At 50.5% G+C, this 15,641-nt stretch overlaps 1 protein-coding gene across 3 annotated transcripts in view; it reads right to left on the minus strand.

The window, feature by feature from the left end:
- The window catches only part of NPLOC4 (NPL4 homolog, ubiquitin recognition factor), an 85,758-nt gene that overhangs the window by 17,091 nt on the left and 53,026 nt on the right, over window positions 1–15,641 (minus strand). The gene's annotated exons all lie outside the window — the stretch shown is intronic.

Consider the following 15,641-nt stretch of genomic DNA (forward strand, 5'->3'; position numbering starts at 1 on the left):
TAGATCTGATTTATGTCAAACATGCTGAGTTCAAACAGAGCTCCAGAAATAAATTCATAAGAACCAAAGCTTTTCATTAAAGATTCTGCAAGAGGGGGTCATATTTTCTATCTAAATCATCACTTAACATTATATAAATCATTCATTAAGTCATACGTAAATTATACATCCATAATTTCCAATTATAGGGCCTTACATAAAAGTTTACGTTTATTGGAGCTCTCAGACCCGAAATGATTGCCAAGCAAATCTCCCTGAGGTGTGCAGGGTTGACGGGAGGCCACCCCTAGCACAACCACACCTTCCTGGGGACGTCAGGGAGCCCTGCTGTCTTCTGAGACACTCATCACAAGCTGTTCCCAAGTCAAACCAAGTCCATTATCCTAATGAGAAGCCCCAGGCCCCACGTGGCCCTTGGCCCTGCTCCTTGCTTGAAAAGTAAGTTTCTGGCTGGTCTGAAGGTGATGAGTTATCTCAGTTGATTGTTCACAGTCAGTGACATATCCAACTCCTTGTTCTACCCTCTCCCCCTTCCTCACTACTGTACTTGACTAGTCTTTTTTTTTTTTTTGAGACGGAGTCTGGCTCTGTTGCCCAGGCTGAAGTGCAGTGGCCGGATCTCAGCTCACTGCAAGCCCCACCTCCCGGGTTCACGCCATTCTCCTGCCTCAGCCTCCCGAGTAGCTGGGAGTACAGGCGCCCGCCACCTCGCCCGGCTAATTTTTTTTGTATTTTAGTAGAGACGGGGTTTCACTGTGTTAGCCAGGATGGTCTCGATCTCCTGACCTCGTGGTCCGCCCGTCTCGGCCTCCCAAAGTGCTGGGATTATAGGCTTGAGCCACCGCGCCCGGCCCAGCTAGTCTTAAAAAATAATAAAAAATTTTTAAATTCAATGTCTGGCCTGAAATGTATCTCAGTCTCCATACCCTCACACCTTTTCTCTACTCACAGCTAGAGAGCGGCCAACAAGAACTTGCCTCTACCCTCCCAGAGAAAAATGGTCCAAATATATCCAACCAATCTTTCCAGGAGGGTAGGAGAACGAACCTGTACTCTATTTCCATTTCACGTATTGCTCCCCGCCCCATCAGAGGCTACGTTCCTGCAAATACACAGTTCTGCTCTGTTTGCCTTCCTTGGACACTGAAATGACTTTCCACTGACGTGGGTGAGGGTCGTGTGTCCTCCTTCCACGTGACGAGGGGCTGCCACAGCAAGGACAGCTTCCACATTCTGGGCTCTGCTGGCTGTGATGGGGACACTAAAGACACGGGAACTACTGCCTGAGTCCTGGGGCCTCAAAAGAGGTGGTTTTTCAATGGAGATTTGGTAGCAGGCAAAAATCAAATCCAATCAAACTAAATCACCATTTCCAAAAATACATGCTTGCCCCTACAAGAAACAACCTGCAACAACTCACACATAATTAGCCCATCTGGAATTCATCTTCAAATCTAATTAAGCTCTAATATGCAGAAACATTTTTCCAGCACCTGTTCACTTTAATCTCCCCCTCTAGGGATTTTTCTTGTTAAATGCCCCTCTCTCTTTTTTGTGTCATGCTATTCTCTTTCAAACTTAACTATCCAACTGTACCTTTTCCAGTCCCCAAGAAAATAAAGGTGTTGTATCCCCCTTTCCTCCCTGGGGAAACAGGTAACTTCTACCTCTCCCCCAAGTCTTCACTCAGATGTTTTCACCAGCCAATCCCTAGGCCTACACACCATTTTAAAAGGCAATTACTTTTTATGGGCCTCAGCAAATGTCAGTTGGAATGTGCTGGGAGGAGGATGTCTTAATTCTAAGTTTGGCAGCCGTCAAAGTGTCAGCAGCTTTACCTCCACCTGGAGTGAGGCACCAGGAGGTCAGAGGTTGTGGTCCCAACGCCTCACCACCCGCCAGAGGCCACTTCTGGAAGTACTAGCGCCAAGGTCTTGACACCAAGAGAAATCCAGGAATCGATGTCTTTGTTAGCTCAAAAGCATTGGGGATGCCTGGGGTACGGTGGCTCATGCCTGTAATCCCAGGGCTTTCAGAGGCCCAGGTGGGCGGATGGCTTGAGGTCAGGAATTTGAGACGAGACTGGACAACATGGCGAAACTCCATCTCTACCAAAAATACAAAAATGAGCTCGGTGTGGTGGCGCACTCCTGTAATCCCAGGAAGCTGAGGCAGGAGAATGGCGTGAACCCGGGAGGCGGAGCTTGCAGTGAGCTGAGATTGTGGCACTGCACTCCAGCCTGGGCCACAGAGCGAGACTCTCTCAAAAAAAAAAAAGAAAAGAAAAAAGAAAACGAGGTCTGAAAGCTTTGTTTTTCTGAGTTATCCGGTGGCGGCTCAGATCCTGCTACCATTTGTGCCTCTTCTTGCCAGTTCTTAGAAAAGCAACACATTCAGGATTTCATTTACCTTTTCTTTTCTTTTCTTTTTTTTTTTTTTTTTTTGAGACGGAGTCTTGCTCTGTCGCCCAGGCTGGAGTGCAGTGGCCGGATCTCGGCTCACTGCAAGCTCTGCCTCCCGGGTTCACGCCATTCTCCTGTTCTCCTGCCTCAGCCTCCCGAGTAGCTGGGACTACAGGCGCCCGCCACCTCGCCCGGCTGGTTTTTTTTTGTATTTTTTAGTAGAGACGGGGTTTCACCGTGTTAGCCAGGATGGTCTCGATTGCCTGACCTCGTGATCCGCCCGTCTTAGCCTCCCAAAGTGCTGGGATTACAGGCTTGAGCCACCGCGCCCGGCTTCATTTACCTTTTCTAAAGCAGGGTTGATGCCATTCAATCAATGGAATTCACTGTTGTCCTGGCACAAAGCCCACATGCTTTTGTGTGTGTGTGTGTGTGTGTGTGTTTGGTTTGAGACAGTCTTGTTCTGTCACCCAGGCTGGAGTGCAGTAGTGCGATCTCGGCTCACTGCAACCTCTGCCTCAGGTTCAAGTGATTCGCGGTACTTCAGCCACCAGCCCTGCAATTTTTTGTATTTTTAGTAGAGGCAGGGTTTTCTTTTTTTTTTTTTTTTTTTTTTTTTGAGGCAGGAGTCTTTGCTCTGTCGCCCGGGCTGGAGTGCAGTGGCGGATCTCCAGCTCACTGCAAGCTCCGCCTCGGGTTCCGCCATTCTCCTGCTCAGCCTCGAGTAGCTGGGACTACAGGCGTCCGCCACATCGCCCGGCTAGTTTTTGTTATTTTAGTAGAGACGGGGTTTCCACCATGTTAGCCAGGATGGTCGATCTCCTGACCTGTTGATCCACCGTCTCGGCCTCCCAAGTGTTGGGATTACAGGCGAGCCACCCGGCCCGGCCGAGGGCGAGGTTTCACCGTGTTAGCTAGGATGGTCGATCTCCTGACCGTGATCCCACCAGCCTCGGCCTCCCAAAGTGCTGGGATTACAGGCATTGAGCCACCCGGCCTGGCTGACGGTTTTCTTAAAAGCACCACTGCTTGAAAACAGTCCAGTCCATGTGCAACAACACAGCACCTGTCAGCTGCACACCAGAACCGGCAACTTCGTATTCTCGAACGGCGGAGGACCAGCACCGAAATGCCTGAACAACCGCCAGATGCGCGTATCTCCGGCGACCGGGCGGAGGATGCAGAGATGAATGAACCGCCTGAAGCGATTCAGGTGAGGGACGGCTGGGTGGAATGCTGGAACATATTTCGAACCACGTTTTCGGATGGTGGCAACTGGTAGCAGGGGTCAGAACGTGCTGAACATATCAGGGCGAAGTTGAGGGCTGGACATGGCTGGTGCTCGCAGTCAGGCCTCTCATCATGAGGATACCGGTGCCGTGGGCTGGAATATGAGATGAATTCGGGGCGGGCGGTCAGTGACGCAAATCTGGCGGCGGGACGACGGGATCACGAGGAATCCAGGAGAATCGAGAGACCATCCTAGCTAACACAGTGAAAACCCTATCTCTACTAAAATACAAAAAACTAACCCGAAGCCCGAGTGGCGAGAGCCACCAGTCCCAGCTACTGGAGGCTGAGGCAGGAGAATGGCGTGAACCCTGGAGGTGGAGCTTGCAGTGAGCTGAAGTCCAGCCTGCACTGCACTCCAGCCTGGGTGACAGGCCGAGACTCCGTTCAAAAAAAAAAAGTGATTGAATCTCTTCTCTTGGCAGTTTCTTAATTGATAAAACTGTCCACCAAGAAAATGCTGGGAAGCAAACACGAAAATCTCCTATGGGTGAAATACTTATTTTAAAAGCTGTGTGCTGCTGGGTCTTGTCCCAACAAATACAAAAAGTGGATTATGGGGCTATGAACAAGGCGGTTGAAGTAACAACAAAGGAGTACATTGCAGGTAAGTGGTAGGGCGATGCCCAGAAGTAAGACCTGAGGAGACACAGATACCTTGGTTTACAACAAACAGTGGGACTAGGTCAGCAGAACATCTGGAGAAGCGCACCAAAGCTAGATTCCTACCTCTACCAATATCATGCATAAATGGATTAAGGATCTCAAGTAGAAATAAATCCTAGAAACGGAAGAGTATGTAGGCAGATGCATAGTTCTGGGGTAAGAATTACAGTTGGCTGGGATGGGTGTGGTGGCTCGCACCTGTAATCTCAGCATTTTGGGAGGCACAAGGAGCGAGGCCGGGATCTAGCGTCAGGAGATTAAGACCATCCTGGCTAGCACAGTGACCCACGTCTCTACTAAAACTACAAAAATTGGCCGGGGAATGGTGGTGGGCGCCTGTAGTCCCAGTTACTCGGGAGGCTGAGGCAGGAGAATGGCGTGAACCCTGGAGGTGGAGCTTGCAGTGAGCGGAGATCACGCCATTGCACTCCAGCCTGGGCGACAGAGCAAGACTCCCTCTCAAAAAAAAAAAAAAGAATTACAGTTGGCCGTTGCACAACACAGGTTTGAACTGAGCAGGTCCACCTATAGGCAGACTTTTTTCAACCAAACACAGATTGAAAACACAGCATTCAAGGGCTGGCAACTCCTGTATGCAGAGATCCAGCTTCACACACAAGCAGCCTGGAAGGGCCCACTTTGGGGCGTGAGTACAAGTGGACTCGGGTGTATATGGAGGTCCTGGAACCGATCCTCTGTGTCAACTGAGGGATAGTTGTACTTCCAAAGTTCGACGACAAAGGCAGAAATTATAAGAAAAAGAGTTAAGGTATCTTTGAAATCAGAAAATACTTCAGCTTCTTTGTATAAAAGACAAAGAATGAAAACCTGGTTTGTTGGCCAGGCGCGGTGGCTCAAGCCCTTTGGGAGGCTGAGACGGGCGGATCACGAGGTCAGGAGATCGAGACCATCCTGGCTAACACGGTGAAACCCCATCTCTACTAAAAAATACAAAAAACTAGCTGGGTGAGGTGGCGGGCGCCTGTAGTCCCAGCTACTCGGGAGGCTGAGGCAGGAGAATGGTGTAAACCCAGGAGGAGGAGCTTGCAGTGAGCGGAGATCCGGTCACTGCACTCCAGCCTGGGCGACAGAGCGACACTCCGTCTCAAAAAACAAAACTAAACAAAACAAAAAAAAACCCTGGTTTGCAACATATGACAAAGGGTTAATATACAAAGACCTCACGAATGAATGCCAAAAATGATGAATCACCTTATAAATACCTAAGCACACAAAGAGGCGACTCACAAAGAAAACAGTCAGTAAACACAGGAGACTCCCTGTGGCCAAAGCAGCACAGAGAGAGGGGTCCTGGGCCTGCTTGGTTCTCGCCAGCGTCACAGGCACAAGGGCCAGGCTGGTCTGCAGCACCACCCACAAGTGTCCACCCTGACACCTTCCCAACAGAGGAAATGTGGGAGGACACACAGACCCTTCGAGTACACAGTAAGCTTCGGCAACAAAATCCTAGTTCTGGGAATTCATCCCAAGCAATTTAAAGCATGCACTAAGAATGAGTTACAGGGTCCACCAAGTGCTGTTCACGGCACCAGATGCCAACAAGCCCCATGGCCTGCTGAGTAAGCAATGCTTGGCCACAGCAAGGGGCAGTGGCTTCCTCCGAGATGCCCTCTGGCCCCTCCACAGCCAGCTCCTTGAAGGAATGCTGTCCTTCTTGCTGCTTCTATGCCCCCTCGACCCCCCACGGCACTCTGACCTGCCCCACCCCAGCACTGTGTGGTCCTCGCCAGACTGCCTGTCCGCACAGCTCTCCAGGTGGGGGACCCCAGCACTGTTCCTTGGCACCAGGACATCACCCTCCCACCTCTCCCAGACCCTTCTCCTTGACCTCTTTAGAGCAGCAATCCTTGGAGTTGCTCAACACCCTCTTCTTTTCTCCCACTGAACCACAGCTTGGCTCATCTACTACAGGTTAGCTCAACGCCCTCTTCTTTTTTTTGAGACAGAGTCTCGCTATGTCGCCCAGGCTGGAGTGCAGTGGTGCGATCTCGGCTCACTGCAAGCTCCGTCTCCCGGATTCACGCCATTCTCCTGCCTCAGCCTCCCGAGTAGCTGGGACTACAGGCGCCCACCACCACGCCCGGCTAATTTTTTGTATTTTTAGTAGAGACGGGGTTTCACCGTGTTAGCCAGGGTGGTCTCGATCTCCTGACCTCCTGATCCACCCGCCTCGGCCTCCCAAAGTGCTGGGATTACAGGCGTGAGCCACCGCGCCCGGCCAACGCCCTCTTCTTTTCTCCCTCTGTACCACGGCTTGGCTCGTCTACTTCTGGGTTAATTTAGGCTTTCTCCGCAGATAGTCTGAAAGGGACATTATTGGCTGTATCTCTTGCCTGAGCTTCCAGACCTGAGTCCTGGCAAATTTCTGTCCTGCTACATCTTCAAACTCCGCATGTTGGCACCTGGACTCACCATCCTCTCACACAGACCCATGGCTCTACTCTGGCACCAGTGGCAACCCTACTCCCCCAAACCAGGAACTTGGCTTGAGACTGTGCTCCTCTCTGCATGCCTGCCAGGCCTCCGAAGCTCTCAGTCACAACACACCGTCCTCATCCCCAAGGCCACAGGGAATTGACATGTGGCCTGGATTACCAACATCACCAGCTTCTCACTGGGCTCCCCAACCCCAACCCGTTCCCCCCATTGCAGCGCAGGATGGGTCTTCTACAGTGGGGACCTCCCCTGCCCACCCCATCCGGCTGTCAGCACCTGTCCACTGCCTCTCCTACCTGGATTTCAGCCCCACTCACTCCTCTAACCTTGCTGCCTTCTCCTGACTCAGGCTACTGGCATCCAATGCCTGGACTGTTCAAACGCTTCCTGCCTCCAGACTACCCCTCCTGACACCTCCAGTAGGAACATTCCAGAACCCACTTTCCGTATCTCTTTCCACGGCCTCCCACTGTCCACCACAGGTCACTCCAGCTAGACTGGCCCCCCAGGTGCATGCTGTGCTCTCCAGGTACATGGCTTCAGCAGACTCCACTCCACCTGGCTTCCTCTCACACACTCCAGTCTCAGTGCTGTGAATGGCCACCTCGGCGGGCCCTGTTTCCCAACAAGACACCTCCACAGAGTCTGCAAGAAGAGGGACCAGGAGGGACCTGCTCACCATGGAGCCCCAGGTCCGAGGCCTAACACCTGATCCACGGGACGCGCTCAGCAGATGAATGGTGTGACTGGTCCGTTTTCTCACTGCTATAATGAACTGCCCAAGACTGGGTAATTTATAAGAGGTTTAATTGACTCACAGTTCAGCATGGCTGGGGAGGCCTCAGGAAACTGACAATCATGGCAGGAGGGGAAGGGGAAGCAAGGCACCTTCTTCACAAGGCGGCAGGAAGGAGAAGTGCCGAGCAAAGCGGGAAGAGCCCCTTATAAATCCAACAGATCTTGTGAGAATGCACTCACTATCATCGAGAACAGGATGGGGGAACCACCCCCATGATTCAATCATCTCCACCTCATCTCTCCTTGACACCTGGGGATTACAAGTCAAGATGAGGTTTGGGTGCAGACACAAAGCCTATCCATATCACAAAGGGTGCTAGAGGCGTCCATTTTCTTCTTACCAATCTACAATATTTAATTTTTTCATAATAAACATACATTTCATTTCATATTTAAAATGTTCCATCTTTATTTATTTAGAGACAGGGTCTCAACATGTTGCCCAGGCTGGAGTATAGTGGTGCAATCAAAGCTCACTGCAGTCTCGAACTCCTGGGCTCAAGCAATCCTCCTGCCTCAGCCTCCTGAGTAGCTGGGGCCACAGGTGCACACAGCATAGACTGCACACATTACTGTTTAGTGTGGTGGCTCACACCTGTAATTCTAGCACTTTGGGAGGCAAGGCAGGTAGATTACTTGAGGTCAAGAGTTTGAGACCAGCCTGGCCAACATGATAAAACCCCTCTCTACCAGCCTAGGTGACACAGCGAGACTCCATCTCAAAAATAAGTAAAGAGGCAGGGCGCGGTGGCTCACGCCTGTAATCCCAGCACTTTGGGAGGCCGAGACGGGCGGATCATGAGGTCAGGAGATTGAGACCATCCTGGCTAACACGGTGAAACCCCATCTCTACTAAAAATAGAAAAAATTAGCCGGGTGTGGTGGCGGGCACCTGCAGTCCCAGCTACATGGAAGGCTGAGGCAGGAGAATGGCGTGGACCCAGCAGGTGGAGCTTGCAGTGAGTTGAGATCGCGCCACTGCACTCTAGCCTGGGCGACAGAGCGAGACTCCGTCTCAAAAAAAAAAAAAAAAAAAAAGTAAAGAGAATTTGAGCAGTCTGATGCAAGTGCATCTTTAGATGTGAGACCCTCCTGTTGCCAGCCTCTCCCTCCTGCCTGGACAACACCCCCTTCACAAGTTCTTGGTCTAAAAGGTGGTCTCCACTCCAGCCTCCCGCTTCAGCTGACCCTATGGCTTCCTGTGAGCAAGGTGATCCCCAAACCTGCATCCCATCGTTCCTGCCAGCTGCGCCCACCTCTGCCTCCCATCCTCATTGTACTGACCTGTCTCCAGATGCCCCAAAGTTGTCCCTGACACACAGACCATGCCCCTTCCTCTCTGTGTGCCAATTAGCTCCTTTGTTGGACACCAGGAAGCAGTATATGCCCATGCCAGTATTTCCCTTACGTTAATTAAAACACAAACAAGAAAACTTCTCAATCCCACTTCCCACCCTAGTGACTGTCCTTTGCTCTTTCCCTTGCAGTGAAACCCCCTGAAAGAATCATGCAGCTTGCTGAGGTGAGCTCACCCCCATATCCTCCTCTGTGAGCTCACTCTCGGCAGCCGCTCGTCCTCTACTCATCTAGGCTCATCAAAGCTCCCAACATCCCTGAGCTGCTGAAGGCAAAGCCTCCTCTCCCGACTCACCAGGGAGCTCCTTTCTTGCCTGCCTTCCAGGGCGCTATGCTTCTGCCCCCCAGCTCCTGCCTCCTGGTGCTCTCCACCTCCTTCCCCCAAGGAGGGGTTCTCCTCAACCATTCCCTTCAGGATGGACGACTCGGCCTCTCACCAGATCTTGAGCACTACCCCAACACCATCTGTTCCATGTGCCTCTCCCGAGCAATACGCTCACCTTGGGTGGTGCCCCTGCACTGGCACATCACCAACAGATCCCTGGCCTTCCAGCCTGGCCTGGACACCCTGGAGTCTGCCTGCCTCTTCTCTCAATCACACCACACACTCAGCCTCCTCACTACTGCACGGCCATCTCTACTCTCTACCCTTGTCTCCTTTTCCAGCTCTCAGCCCAGCAGCCAGAGTGATCGTCTCACAGCCCGGACACAGCCATCTCCCTTCAGCACCTTTCAGGAGCCCCCATCTCACTTCCAACCATAGATTCAGCTTCCAGGGGACCCTCCCACCTCTACCCTAGCAGGCCACCCTACTTATCACTCTCTGTGCTGGGAACAGGCTGCTGCCTTTGTCTGAACAATCTCCTCCAGACATCCCCAGAGCTGCTCTGTCAATCAACACCTTCTCTCCCCTCTCAGGACTTGACCCTCCAGGGCACTCCAAGCTTCTCTACCTGTTCCGCAGCAGTGGCCCAACTCCCCTGCTGCAGCAGTGTCCCCAGTGCAGGGAGCCCTACTCCATTCTCCATGAACTCCAGGGCCTGGCAATTTACAGGTGTTCTCTAAACACTACAGAATGGATGCTGTGAGAGCACTGCACAGTGAATCAGGTCAGTGCTACCAAGGGCTTGACCACCCAAACACAATAGCTTTTGCTCCCCAGTGGTGAGGAGCAGGGAGAAGACCCTGTGCAGCTCCACAAGGCCCAGGGCCAGACTCCCATGCCCAAGCAGGGCCGACGCCTGTTGGAGGCTCAGAAGCCCAGGGCCAGAGCTGGGGGCCTGGGAGAGACACGACATGGTGTGGAAGTACAAAATCCCCAGCGGACCTGGGCCAGTCCATCCCTGGGCTCACGCCCGTCAGACTGTTTCCTTGTGGCCGAAGGAGAAGAAAATTGAGATTTTAAAACAGAGTAAGGCTGGAAGTGGTGACTCACACCTTAATCTCAGCACTTTGGGAGGCCAAGTTGGGCAGATGACCTGAGGTCAGGAGTTTGAGACCAGCCTGGCCAACATGGTGAAACCCCGTTGCTACTAAAAATACAAAAGAATCAGGCAGGCATGGTGGTGGGTGCCTGTAATGCCAGCTACCTGGGAGGCTAAGGCAGGATTGCTTGAACCTGGGAGGTGGAGGTTGTAGTGAGCTGAGATTTCACCACTGCACTCCAGCCTGGGCAAGAGAGTCAGACTCCATCTCAAAAAAAAAAGTCAGTTAATAAAATCACCATGTCACAAAAGAACTGGAAGCCAGCCCCTTGTCAAAGTGCCTAATTGTTACTTGTCCTCAAGAGGCTCCTTCAAACCCAATCAACCAATTCTCCCTGCCCCAGAAGAATAAGCCCATGGACACCAGACCCTTAGCACAGGTACAGACAGTGAGAAGACAACTGGCTCCAGTGAGAGGAGCAGCCAGTCCTCCAGAACGCCAAGGCCACCTCTCCTCACTCCCCCACGGCGACTACAGAAATCAGCCAGTGAAGGCAGTCCATGGGAAGACAGTATATTCCCGGGTTGCCAGCCAGCAAGGTGGTAAGGGCACAGCTACAAAGCCAAGTCAGATTCCAGACACTGGAGTCACTGTCCCATGTCCAGAGGAGTGGGAATACAAGGACTGGAGGCTGTGTGATTGATCTCTGTGGCAGAAGGGTCGTAGCCTGCCACATCCTCACACATCACACAGGCAGCAGGAAAGAACATTCCTGAAAGCAGAGGTGCACGGATAACTTACACCTTCTGGGCAGAGCTAGTAGCTTTGCTATACCCTGGATGGAGTCCCACACCATCTCAAAATGTCTCTAGGACGTGCTGACAGCAGAGACATGCTTCCGTGGCAGACCCACCGCACCCTGGTGTCAGAGAGGGAACATGAGGAGGGCTCCTCTGTACCAAAGAACACCCAAGGGGCCCAGCGAGGGGCCCAGACACCACAGTGAATCACCAGAAAACATAGAGCACAGACGGAGCCAGTCGGAAGTCTTACTCAGGGAACATTTCCAGAGAACTTACGGTTCTAGGAGCCTAAGCTGAGGCCCAGTGGTTGTCCCGCAGGCTGCAGCAGCACAGCCAGGAGGGCCATGAGGTAAGCGAGCTGTGGCATGACGGGCATGAAAGGGCAAGCTGGAGGTGCCTGCACGTCAGATCCATACCAGGAGGGTTTCAGACATGATGCACGATGAGGGGCATGGACCTGAGTTTCACCTTCAGTGGGAAGCAACTGAACACCTAAGCATCTAACGGTGTTCTGTGTGTGTGTGTATGTATGCATGTTTTTGGAGGAGTCTTGTTCTGTTGCCCAGGCTGCAGTACAGTGGTACAATCATAGCTCACTGCAGCCATGAACTCCTGGGCTAAAGGGATCCTTCTAACTCAGCCTCCTGAGTAGCTGGGACCACAGGCTCATGCCACAGCACCCGACTAATTTTTTTTTTTTTTTTTTTTTTGCAGAAATGAGGTCTTGCTATGTTGCACAGACTGGCCGTGACATCCTGAGCTCAAGCAATCCTCCCGCCTTGGCCTCTCAAAGTGCTGGGATTACAAGTGAAAGCCACCACACCTAGTCTATCAGTGTTCTTTTTAAAGGAAAAAACAGGAGACAGTCAAGCGCCTCCTGTCTGTACAACCATCTATGAGTATGAGTCTTGTCACTGTGTGATAGGCAGGAGGTCCCAGCCTGCCCAAACAAAACCCCCACCAGCTGGGCTCTGGGGCTGCACATATGGTTCCACAGCTGCAGACTCGAGGCAGATGGACAATGAGCCACAGCCAGCCTCCTGATCTGAAGAAACACAGAAGCCCAAGGAGCCTCCCCGCCAGGGCTAGGCCTCCTCCCTGCGGCACTGCGCCTGCGCACTCATGACTCAGCACCCATGTGCAAAAGCACCAGCAGCTACTGCCTCATGATGCAGCGCGCACGTGACACACCCATGTACATTCACGGCTGGAAAGTTATTTTAAACTCTTCTTCCTAATTATCAAGAGAGACATTAGTATGACTTTTTTAGAGAGCGAGTTGGAAATATCTATCAAAACTCAAAAAACCTTCCTCCCCAGCAGTTCTATTTTGAAGATATACAAAGATGCCACAGCCAGGCGCGGTGGTTCACGCCTGTGATCCCAGCACTTTGGGAGGCTGAGGCGGGCAGATCACGAGGTCAGGAGATCGAGACCATCCTGGCTAACACGGTGAAACCCCGTCTCTACTAAAAATACAAAAAATTAGCCAGGAGTGGTAGCGGGTGCCTGTAGTCCCAGTTACTCGGGAGACTGAGGCAGGAGAATGGCGTGAACCCCGGAGGTGGAGCTTGCAGTGAGCCGAGATCAGGTCACTGCACTCCAGCCTGGGTGACAGAACCAGACTCCGTCTCAAGAAAAAAAAAAAAGAAAGATGTCACATGAGGATGTATGAGGGTGTTAAATGTGGCACTTTCTGTAATAACCAGGAAGAACCAAAGGCCATCAACACAACACCAATTAAATACATTCTGATCTGCCCATGTAGTCAATAAATGCACTCATTTATTCTCCATAATTACAAGTCTTTGAAGTTAAAAGAATAGAAAAGGAAACAACTCTACCAGATGCAAAGAGTAGTTATCATTAAATATGTTTTCTTCATGCTTCTCTGCAAGGGACAAGCGTTCCCTTTCACAAGAAAGGTGAAAGAGAAAAGCCCCACTTCCTGCCCCTGACTGCCCCATAGACAAGTGTGGCTGGCTGGCCCTAGTCCCTTGGGAAGCTCCTGGTCCTCACAGGACTATGTTTACACCCATGCTTTCTAAAAAAAACTACACGTGAATGATGACACAGATGTGCCTTCAAATCACTTCTCCAAGGTCAGTATCTGCACAGCTCCCCTCATCTGTCCACAAAGCTCTTCCTCATTCTCTTACTGGCTGCACACGGGACAGGGCAAAGCTGCAGATTCCTCTCCATCCTCAAGGACAGTCAGGAAGCTTCTACTCCCACCCCGTGTGTGAGTGCACGTAAATGTATGCCCACATACATGTGCAAATGTCTGTATGTGTCTTCAAAAAACAAACAAAAAAAATTTGGTATTATACTGTAGTACAGATGCACTTTTAATTTTACTTTCTAAGTTTTATCCCTTATCTTTCAATGATTTGTAAACGCATACCTTCAGTAACCACATGTTATCCCAGAGTCCAGCTGTAACTTAATATCCCCTCGGGATGGGGCTGTTCAATTCTTTCCAATTTTTATTGCCAGAGACAACAATATGATGAACAACAGCCTTAGACAAATATTGGTGCAAGTTTTGTTTACAAGGCATATTTTACCTTCAACCTCAAAGTCCATGGGAAGACTAAAAGGATGACTTTAATGTTGGCTTTTACAGTTCTCTTTGCTCCAACTGGTATTTTCCTGAAACATGAGAAATCTGTCTCAAATCCTACAGGGCTATAAACAATTTTGGGATGTATTTCTAGCCTATTCTCACTAACAGCGGGCAGATAAGCCCTCTATGAAAACAACAGAATGATTAAGGAAATGTCACATATTTCATGACAAAAGGGAGCTCCATTCCTAAGTGCAAGAAACTTATAATAACACATGGAAATAAAAAAGCAAATTTCCAACCCGAAAAGGGTATTTAAAAATAATCCTACAGAAAACTCATAGTTGGGCCGGGCGCGGTGGCTCAAGCCTGTAATCCCAGCACTTTGGGAGGCCGAGACGGGCGGATCACGAGGTCAGGAGATCGAGACCATCCTGGCTAACACCGTGAAACCCCGTCTCTACTAAAAATACAAAAAACTAGCCGGGCGAGGTGGTGGGCGCCTGTAGTCCCAGCTACTTGGGAGGCTGAGGCAGGAGAATGGCGTAAACCCGGGAGGCGGAGCTTGCAGTGAGCTGAGATCCGGCCACTGCACTCCAGCCCGGGCTACCGAGCAAGACTCCGCCTCAAAAAAAAAAAAAAAAAAAAAAAAGAAAACTCATAGTTGATGATAAAATCCTACAAGCACTTGCTTTACGATTAAAAGCAAGACAAAGGTGCCAGAGACTTTCACTGCCATCAGTGCTGTTTGGGAGATCCCAGGCAAAATCGGGATAAGCCCAGAGAATGAGAAGGTCTGATGATGGAAAGGATAATACGTGTAGGAAATGCGAAAGACTAAACTTATAAATAACAATATTGAGGAACAGATAGCAGTTGCTGGATACAAAAATTTACCTGTTTCAAATAGCAACAGTTTAAAAATATAATTTTAAGACAGTGCTATTTTGTAATAGGTTAAAAATAAATTAAAGTACCTAGGAATAATCTAATAAATGATAGGTAAGACCTCCACAGAGAAAATTGAAAACCTTTCTAAGAGACGTTAAAGAACATGGGAATGAGGCCGGGCACGGTGGCTCACGCCTGTAATTCTACCACTTTGGGAGGCCGAGGCGGGCGGATTACCTGCTGAGCTCAGGAGTTCGAAACTAGCCTGGGCAACATGGTGAAACCCTGTTTCTACTAAAATACAAAAAATTAGCCGGGCGTGGGGGTGTGGGCCTGTAGTCCCAGTCCCAGCTACTCGGGAGACTGAGGCAGGAGAATTGCTTGAACCCAGGAGGCAGAGGCTGCAGTGAGCCAAGATTGCGCCATTACACTCCAGCCTGGGCGAGAGAGAGAGACTCTGTCTCAAAAAACAAAACAAAAAAAAAAGAGTATAGTATTACTTCTGGTTTAGGAAAATTGGCCAATGGAATAGAAGAGAGTCCAGAAACATCCATGATTCTCCATGATTCAGGGAGACGACTGACGACAGAGAAGCATCAAAGATTAATAGGGAAACAAAAGTTTGTTTTTATTCCCAAAACCGTGCTCATATAGCTGATTATCCACAACGTTAAGAAAGAAATCAAGGACGGGTGAGGTGGCTCACACCTGTAATCCCAGCACTTTGGGAGGCCAAAGTAGGCGGATCATGAGGTCAGGAGTTCGAGACCATCCTGGCCAACATGGTGAAACCCAATCTCTACTAAAAATATAAAAATTAGCCAGGCGTGGTGGTGCACATCTGTAATCCCAGCTACTCGGGAGGCTGAGGCAGAAGAATCGCTGAACCCAGGTGGCAGAGGTTGCAGTGAGCTGAGATCAGGTCACTGCACTCCAGCCTGGGAGACAGAGGAAGACTCCGTTTCAGGGAAAAAAAAGAAAAAAAAA

This window comes from Papio anubis, chromosome 17 (assembly GCF_008728515.1).
Source record: "Papio anubis isolate 15944 chromosome 17, Panubis1.0, whole genome shotgun sequence".
Classification (NCBI taxonomy): domain Eukaryota; kingdom Metazoa; phylum Chordata; class Mammalia; order Primates; family Cercopithecidae; genus Papio; species Papio anubis.